Genomic DNA, 9,410 nt, shown 5'->3' with positions numbered 1-9,410 from the left:
TTCTGCCTACTTTTTCTACCTAATCACTACACGCTTTTTTCTCTCTTCCCCCTTTCCTTTTTTTTTTCTTTCTCCCTTCTTTCTCTTACAGGTCATTGCAACTGGATTGAGCTACAAAAAGAAAAAGAGAGAATAAATTAGGAAGATGAGTAGAAAGTGGACCCCACAACAACGACCCCTGCCTCTTCATCGGCAGGAGGACAAAGATTAATACAAACTATGATTCAGCAGGAAAAAGAGAAGCTTATATCACTAGAGTCAATTATGCAGGCAATACAAAAACTTCAAACAAGCACTGATGAAAAATTAGATACATTTGTAAAGAAGTCGGAAAATATGGAAAAGAAGATGGAGACAATGGATCAGCGAATTGGGAACATAGAAAAGAAAACAGATAAAAACAGAGGGGAAGATAGAGGACATACAACAATGGATAATAAAACAAGAAGATAGAATGCAAAAAATTGCTGAAAGAGATGAACAAAGAGAAGAGGGATGAAAGAGTTAACTGCAGACTGAGTGAAATGGAAACAGAAAGCAGTGCAATAATAGGATGGGAGATGGAGCGTTCAGAATACTTCTTAAGATTTCAAAATATAATAGAAGAAAAGGGAGAAAATTTGCCACAAACAATATCTGAAATCCTGATAAAGGTATTGGAGATACCTCAAGAGAAGATGTTGGACGGCATAGATGAGACATTTCGAGTAAATACAAGATATGCAACGAGAAACCAAGAGATGAGGATATAGTTGATGCATTTAAAGGATTATTTGGTTACGTAACATCTCTCGATGAGAAGGTGGAAGAAATTAATGAGTCTATTATAAAGTTGGACAATAAACTTATGGAGGCACAAAGTAAAATTGATAAGTCGGAGGCGGAGCTTACAATGATACAATATAGAACAATGGAATTCACCCTAGGGACACCTTGGAATATTATGAGGCCCACCCTGAAAAGCAAATGGCTTTGATGTTCCTCGACGCGCAGAAGGCCTTTGATAATGTGAACTGGTTATTTATGATACAACAGATGGAACAAATGAACTTTGGCAAGAATTTTATTCAAGCTATACAAACTATATACCACAAGAAAACAGCTAAGATAATGATAAATGGAGAACTGACATATCCTATTGAAATAAAAAGAGGTACGAGACAAGGCTGTCCACTATCACTGCTATTTTTTGTCTTTACGTTAGAAGTTTTAAATAGAAGGATCAGAGAAGAGGAAGAAATAAAGGGAATGACTATTAAAAAAGAAGAATACAAGTTGCAAGCATTTGCAGATGACTTAGTCTTCATTCTTGAGGAGCCACTTGAATCTGCACCTAAATTGATAGGAAAAATCAAGGAGTATGGAAAAGTGGCAGGCTTGAAAATAAATAAAGATAAAACAAAGATTTTGACAAAAAATATACCATCAAAACAAAAGAAGAATTGGTGGAAACTTTGGAAATGCAAATTACAAACAAGATTAAATATTTGGGGATTTTTATAACAGCTAGATGCAGTACCCTTAAAGAAGATAATTATCTTAGATTGAAACCACAAATTGCAACAGATTTGGTGAAATGGGAAAATCTTCAACTATCAATGATTGGGAGAATCTCAACAATTAAAACGAACATTTTACCTAGAATCCTATATTTATTCCAGACCATCCCAATTAGGTTGGGGAAAGGCTATTTTGAAGATCTAAATAAAATGGTATTTTACCATAAAATGGTAAAATAGACCACCACATGTTTATTGGACCCGTGTCCCTCCTGGCTTGTACTGGCATCCTGGGAGGTTACACGTGACTGGCTCCTGGTCCTAGTGAACACTTCGTTGGGTGAGGGGTCTCTACCAGCCGCCTTGAAAGAGGCGGTGGTGAGACCCCTGCTCAAGAAGTCTTCCCTGGACCCGACGGACCTAGTCAATTACCGTCCAGTCTCCAACCTTCCTTTTTTAGCGAAGGTTGTAGAGAGTGTGGTGGTACAGCAGTTCCCACGCCACCTGGAGGAAAATGATTATCTAGACCCGCGCCAGTCCGGCTTCCGACCCGGGCACAGCACGGAGACGGCCTTGGTCGCATTGGTGGATGATCTCTGGCGGGCCAGAGATAGGGGTTGTTCCTCTATCCTGGTCCTATTAGACCTCTCGGCGGCTTTCGATACCATCGACCATGGTATCCTGTTGCACCGGCTGGAGGGGCTGGGAGTCAGGGGCACCGTTTTACGGTGGTTTGGCTCCTACCTCACTGACCGGACGCAACGTGTGTTGGCAGGGGAGCAGAGATCGACCCGGAGGCCTCTCACATGTGGAGTGCCACAGGGTTCGGTACTCTCGCCTCTCCTGTTCAACACATACATGAAACCGCTGGGCGAGATCATCCGTGGTTTTGGGGTGGGATATCATCTGTATGCTGATGACACTCAGCTATACATCTCCACCCCAAACCACCCCAATGAGGCCATCGAAGTGATGTCCCGGTGTTTGGAGGCCGTACGGATCTGGATGGATGGCAACCGACTGAAACTCAACCCTTCCAAGACGGAGTGGCTGTGGCTTCCGGCGCCCCGGTTCAACCAGGTGTTTCCATCTCTGGCCATTGGGGGCGTGCAATTAGCCCCTATGGAACAGGTGCGCAATTTGGGCGTCCTCCTGGATGCCCGGCTGTCCATGGATGACCATGTAACAGCCGTGGCAAGGGGGGCGTTCCATCAGGTTCGCCTGATGCGCCAATTGCGCCCCTTATTGGACCGGGATGCCCTACGCACAGTCACCCATGCGCTGGTGACGTCTCGCCTGGACTACTGCAATGCTCTCTACATGGGGCTTCCTTTGAGATGCACTCGGAGACTACAGTTGGTCCAGAACGCGGCCGCGCGGGTGATCATGGGGAGGACTAGATTCTCCCCTGTAACACCTCTCCTGCGCGAGCTGCACTGGCTTCCTGTGGTCTACCGAGTGCGTTTCAAGGTCTTGATTATGATCTTTAAAGCGCTTCATGGCACAGGGCCTAGTTACATGCAGGATCGCATCCTGCCCTACACATCCCTACGACCAATCCGCTCTCACAGAGAGGGACTTCTCCGGGTGCCGACCGCCAAACAGTGTCGGGGGGCGACACCCAGGAGCAGAGCCTTCTCTGTGATGGGCCCAGCCCTGTGGAATGACCTCCCCCGGGACATCAGGATTACTTCCGATCTCCGCTCCTTCCGTGTACAACTGAAGACCCACCTCTTCCAACTATCTGGCCTGGCTCAACCGTAATTTTCTCGTACCCCTCCTGACTGTCTGTTTTTAACATTTCGAATTTGGATTGTACATGGGGTTTTATAATTAGGGCATTTTAATGGTTTTTAATTGTCTATGTATTGTATCTGTTAACCTCCTCCGAACATGTGTGTCTATGTACTTATGTATGTCATGGATTTATGTAAATGTTATATGTTTTTTACTCCATTGTACGCCGCCCCGAGTCCTATTCGGAAAGGGAGCGGCTAATAAATTTAAATTATTATTATTATTATTATTATATGGCAGGGGAAAATAGCAAGAATAAAACTCAAAGTGCTGCAAGATGCCAAATCAAGAGGAGGGTTGGGCTTTCCTGACTGGGAGCTATATTATCAGGCAACTAGTCTAATGTGGATCAAGGAATGGATAATGTTAAGAAATGTTAGGCTTTTGAACCAGAGGGTCACGACTTGTTGTTGGGATGGCATGCATTTTTATGGTATAAGGGAACTAAAGCACATGGTTATTTTAGAAGGCATTATATAAGAGAGGCTTTGTTATTAAATTGGGAGAAGGTCAAGAGGTTGCATTACTTAAAAATTCCAGTCTGGATATCAACCATTGAAGCTTTTTCATATTCAATAATATATAAAAAGGAACAAACAGTTAGATATGCTGAATTATTAAATACAGAGGGTGAACTCAAATCTATACAAGACTTGGAACAGGAAGGTATTGAAGTTAATTGGTATTCATATAGTATCGTATTCATATGATACAATGAAGATCGAAAAAGGAGGGGGTTTTATGATAAAATGACTGAACTAGATAAAATCTTAACAAGTAACGATGAAAAAATAATTTAAAAACTCTATGCCTACTTATTAGAAGTGAAATTACAGGAAGAACAAGTCAAAGAAACGATGATAGCTTGGGGGAAAAACTTTGGGCATGGGATTGATTTAGAAAAATGGCAAAAACTCTGGACTCAAAACTATAAAATGACAAAATCAACTGCATATAAAGAGAATTTGTATAAGATGTTTTACAGGTGGCACTTATCCCCAACGAGAATAGCAAGAATGTCTAAGAATAAATCCGAAAAATGCTGGAAATGTCATCAGACGCTGGGCACATTTTACCACATGTGGTGGACTTGTACTGAAGCTAAAAGATACTGGACTAAAATCCACATGTGGCTGGAGAAAATGATACATAAACACATAGACCTAAAACCAGAACTCTTTTTATTGGGAATAATACCAGAAACAGACAACAAGGACTTGAAATATCTGATTATAAATGTTTTTAACAGCTGCTAGAATTGTATTTGCCAAAAATTGGAAAAATGAGAAATTACCAACACAGGAGGAAATTATTCGGAAAATAATGGATTGTGCTGAAATGAGTAAGTTTACATTTGAAATTAGAGAACTAGAGGATGAACAACTTTATAGAGTATGGGATTTGTTTTACCAATGGTTAGATAAAAAACCTGGAAATGAAATTTTCTTATGCAATAATAGTTATATTTACTGCTTTGAAAGTTTTTTTAAAATTATGAAATAGAGTACTTATTTACACGATATATGAAGAACAATAATGAACCTAATGTATAAGAGTGGGATGATTTGAACTTCTAGGTATAATTGTAGGTAGTGATCATTCTATACTATAAAGATTTCTCCTATACTAAATGGACTAATGATGATGTAATGAACAATGGATACATATATGAATTGAAATACTTAATGACTATATGGATTGATAATTAACAATGGAAAATTATATTTGGAGTTGTGGATGATTGATGACATTATGGTTAACTGAAAGTATAAATGTGCAATATGAGTTCTTTTGTTTTAATCTTTGTTTTTACTCTCTAGAGATAGGCGATATTATAATTCTATAAAGACCTATTGTTATCTAATAGATAATTATGGATTCAAGGAAATAAGGGCCGTCACAAATGAAAGAATATTAATGGTAATCTGAACACATAATGCTCAATGAAATATTTAGTTAGGTTTAATGGATAACCAGTGACTTTATTTTTAATTGTAAAAACTGTTGCACAAAAACTTGTAACCAAATGACATGCCTGATGAAATTGAGGAAAGTTGTTTTTTTCCCCTTGCTTTTGTTCTGTATGTGCTGTCTTGTTTTTTTTTAAAAGAAAAATAAATAAATAATTTATTTTTTTAAAAAAAGCAAAACTCTGGATGTGACTCAGGCTTTGTCTTTTGCCCCTGCCCTGGGTGTAAGAGGGTGCCCTGGAGGGAAGGAGTGTTCGGGCAGCCCCTGCATTGCAGCAAAACCTCAACCTTGGAGTGAGGAAAGTCTTGGGCAGCCCAGAATCTGCCCTTCAGCCTTGCCAGAGATGCCATTGAAACCCCCTTGGTCAGGCCGGAGTGGGCACAAGGCTGGGGGGAACCCCATTGAGGGAAGGGTGAGTGATGCAGCCAGTTGGGCAGGTTCAGGGGCTGCCATGGGGAGGCTCAGCCAGGAGCAAGAGCAGAGAGAGAAGGGTAGAAGTGTTGCACGCACTCCCCCCCCCCCCCCCATTGAGATGCCTTCCGTGTCTATCTGTATCACCCCCAAGAACTCTGGATTACTGTTTACTGCCTTGTCTGACCAACTTCTGGGGTTGCACCAAAGACATCTGCAGGTTTTCAAGAAGAGATAGTCAACCATTTGTCTGAAATGCTATAGGATTTACTGCCTGAGCAGAGGGCTGGACTAGAAGACCTCTGGGGTCCCCTCCAACTCTTATTCTGGAGGCGGGGAGCCTTGTTTCAGGAAGACGGTTGGCTGGGACCTTCTGTGCTTGTCCAGATGTGGATTTTAGGTTCCTGGGCTGTCAGGAGAAGGAAATGCAGCTCAACAACAGTAAACCTGCATTTTAAAAAGTTTCCAGAGAACCAACACAAGGAAAAGTCGAATTGCATACAAATGTGACAGGGACCTCGCCTGCCATCATAACAGAGCAGAGCTTTGGAAAGTGCCAAAGAAAGTTTTTTACCTGTTTAGTCTTCTGCCAGGAGCTGTAGGGTGGTTAAACGTGGCGCCATTCACGGAAGTGCTCCCAGGTGTCTCTTCTGGCCTTGGGAAGTTGGCTGCCTCACCTGCTCTGGCCACAGTGGGGAGGGGAGGAAGGGGCTGTCTATGCCCCTGACCCACATCTGGGAGAGGGTGGGGGAGGGAAGGAAGGCAGGCCTGGTGGGAGGAAAACCTTGTAGCCTGTGGCCACAACGCAGACAACCTGAGACGGCTTTTGAGATCCGCTCCTTGGCGCCATTGGTGAAGCTCAGGGACCCCAAAGGACTTCTTCTAATGGAGGCACTTTGGGGATTTTCTACCAAGGAAGGCAGGCAGGCAGGCAGCATTAACTAACAACCCCGTGTCTTTGGGGGGGCTTGCCCCCCACCTCCCTGTCCCCTCAGCTCATCTGGAGAGTGAAGAAGGCTCCTGGTGGGACCACTGGTGGTTGGGCTCCAAAGCTCTCCAGGTGGGGTGGGGGGTAGGGGGGCAGCAGACCCAGGGGCTGCCCCCCTCCCAAGGGGCGCATTGCTCTGGACTAGGGTGCTCTTTGCAGCCCCCCCCCATTCTTGTATGGGGGAGGGAAGACCTTCCCAGCCGCTCCAGCTCAGCTCTCCGCCCAGGGTTACTCGGGGACAAGGACTGCCCTTTCGCCTTCCTTTCAGGCCAGGGAACGCAACTGCCACTGTCCGAGGCAGCCTGGCTTGTCCTTTTCCCCAGACGGGCCCAGCCAATCTCCCCCCCACAGCAGCGACCCTTGGAAAAGAGGCAGGGGCAGTGAGTGAGGGGACCAATGTTTGGTGCTCCCTCCTTCTGCCCCAGCGCAGAACTGCGAAGAGCGGCAGAGGGAGAGTCCATTAGCCGCCGTATTCATTGCTTTAGGACAGATAGCCAAGGCCCACAAGAAGGGGTCCCCAAAGGCGAGCCGTGGTTGGGGGGCAGCTTGGCTGCGGCTTCTGCTCCAGGCTCCACCTCCTCTAAGGGGCGGAGGTGTCAACACCTTTGGCTGCTTTGGCTGCCTTCCTGAGGTCAAAGTCCACGTGAGCTTCCTTGTTTTTGATGGTGCTTCTGTTAGCACAAGGATGTGATTTTAAACAGAAAACATTTCTGACCAAAAAACACAACATCCCCCCCCCCACTTTCCAGACTTCCCTCCAACGCTGGATGAGCTTTGCCCTTGGGCCTCTGAGCAGCTGCTGTTGGGGGGCAGAAGAGGCTCCCAATGCCTGGGAATGGTTAATAATTGATTGTGCATTTGCACTTAGGGGCAATATACACAAATGGCAAGGGGAATATTGCCTCACTCCCGCCGCAAACAAATAGGGAAGACTTTGGGCCACCCAAAAGGAAGATGGCACAACTTTGTGCACTGCCAATACAAAGGAAGAAGTAAGGGGGGGTCCCCGCTGATCCCCAGGTAATTGCCCCACCCCTACCCCAACAAACAAACAAACAAACACCCCTCCCCTATCTCTGCCAGGTGTGGTGTAAAGCCTGGCTTTCCTCCTAGCAAAAGCCTTTCCCAACAAACCTTAAAAGATACAAATAGAGTCATGGGGAGGGAAGACCCCCCACAGCATTTCCTACAGCTGCCTCCTGCCAAGCCTTGTCTTCTCCAGGTGCCCTCCAGTGGTCGGAGGGGGTGTCCTGAGTGAAGGTCCCCACTGAAGGATCCTGAAGGGCTGCTGTTGCTGCTTCAATCCCCAGGCCCCCCAGGGGCAGGGGGGGGGGGCTTTGCTGTCATAGTCCTGCTTCAGCCTCGCCCCAGGTCTGGCCCCACAAATGGATGCCCTGACTTTATGGTGCTCTTGTGCAGGGGAGATTTCCAGCAGAGGAGCTTCCTGGCCTGCAGCGCGCCCAACGGCAAAGCCCAAATGTCAGTCGGAGGCCACATTAGATGCCAGCCTGGAGGGCAGCAGCCCAGACCCATCTGGTCCTAAAGGGGAGCCTCTGGGCTCCTGATCCCCAAGTCAAGGCCTCAAAACATTTGGAACCAGCTGCCTCTCCCAGCAGCTGTGCCAGCTAACTTTGGTCAGATGCAGATTTTCCCACCAGGCTGGGGCTGGGCACAACTGTCCTCTTAAACGTGAGCTGCCCAAAGTCATCTTTAAGATGGGTGGCCTTATAAATCTTTTAAACCGATCAATATCAATCAATCTCCAGCAGATCTTGCAGTGCCCAAAGGAACAGCCTGGTCCCCGTCTCCAGGACTGCCACTGCCTCCCTCACCTCTGGGTCTCCGGGTGCAGCTGCTGGAGCTCCCAGGCTGCCCTGCCTTGAGCTGGCCTGGGAGGTGATGGCTGCTGAGTCTTCTGGAGCACCTGGAGTGGAGCGGCAGAGGGAGGCCCCCAGTGCCAGGACCATCCCTGGGGGCAGGAATGCAGCCATGCCACGGGCACCAGGGGAAAAGCAAAGAGAAGCGAGGAGATAAGGCATGGCATAAGCACTCTGCAGAGATATGACTGATGAACCCTGGGTGATATGTTGCAAAAAATCCCAAAACTTGCTTTTTGATTTGGCACCAGTATCCACGATTAAACATTTGATATATTTACCTGGTGCTCTTACATAACCCAGAAGCAGTGACGTGCGGTGAAGTTTATGGCTAGTGAGGCAGCAATTTTTTTAGACTTGTGGACTTCAACTCCCAGAATTCCACAGCCAGGCATGCTCAGTTCCGATTTAAAACAACAACTTTAAACTTATTTAAATAAGTTTTCTTCCTTCTTTTACTTTTACCTTCCCCTCCTTCCTCCCTCTCTCCCCCCTCCCCCTCTCAAACACACACACACACACAAACACACACACACACACACACACAAAGAGAAGTTGGATTATAGTGTTTAATTCCATGTAGCTGATTTCCAGGGCAAAGGAGGAGTTATTTTGGCCCTGTCCAATGGCATTTTCTTTGATAAAAGGGACGGAAAGATGGTCTTTGGGTTCCCTCCTTGAATGAGAGAATCCGTTTTAGTCAAAACGTTCAAATGTAATAAAATGATCTTCCTGTCTCGATCTATTTCATTGGAAAAGATGCCCGCCTGAGGAAAGAGCCTTTCACGTCTCTGAAAGCCAGCCCAGGGTGGGATCTCTCCAGGATGGGCGCAAGACTGATCCATGTTCACCAGCAAAGGGCAGAAC

Source organism: Natrix helvetica (assembly GCF_964273705.1).
Source record: "Natrix helvetica genome assembly, chromosome: 9".
In the NCBI taxonomy this organism is placed as follows: Eukaryota; Metazoa; Chordata; class Lepidosauria; order Squamata; family Natricidae; genus Natrix; species Natrix helvetica.
Note: the sequence above shows the minus strand (reverse complement) of the source record.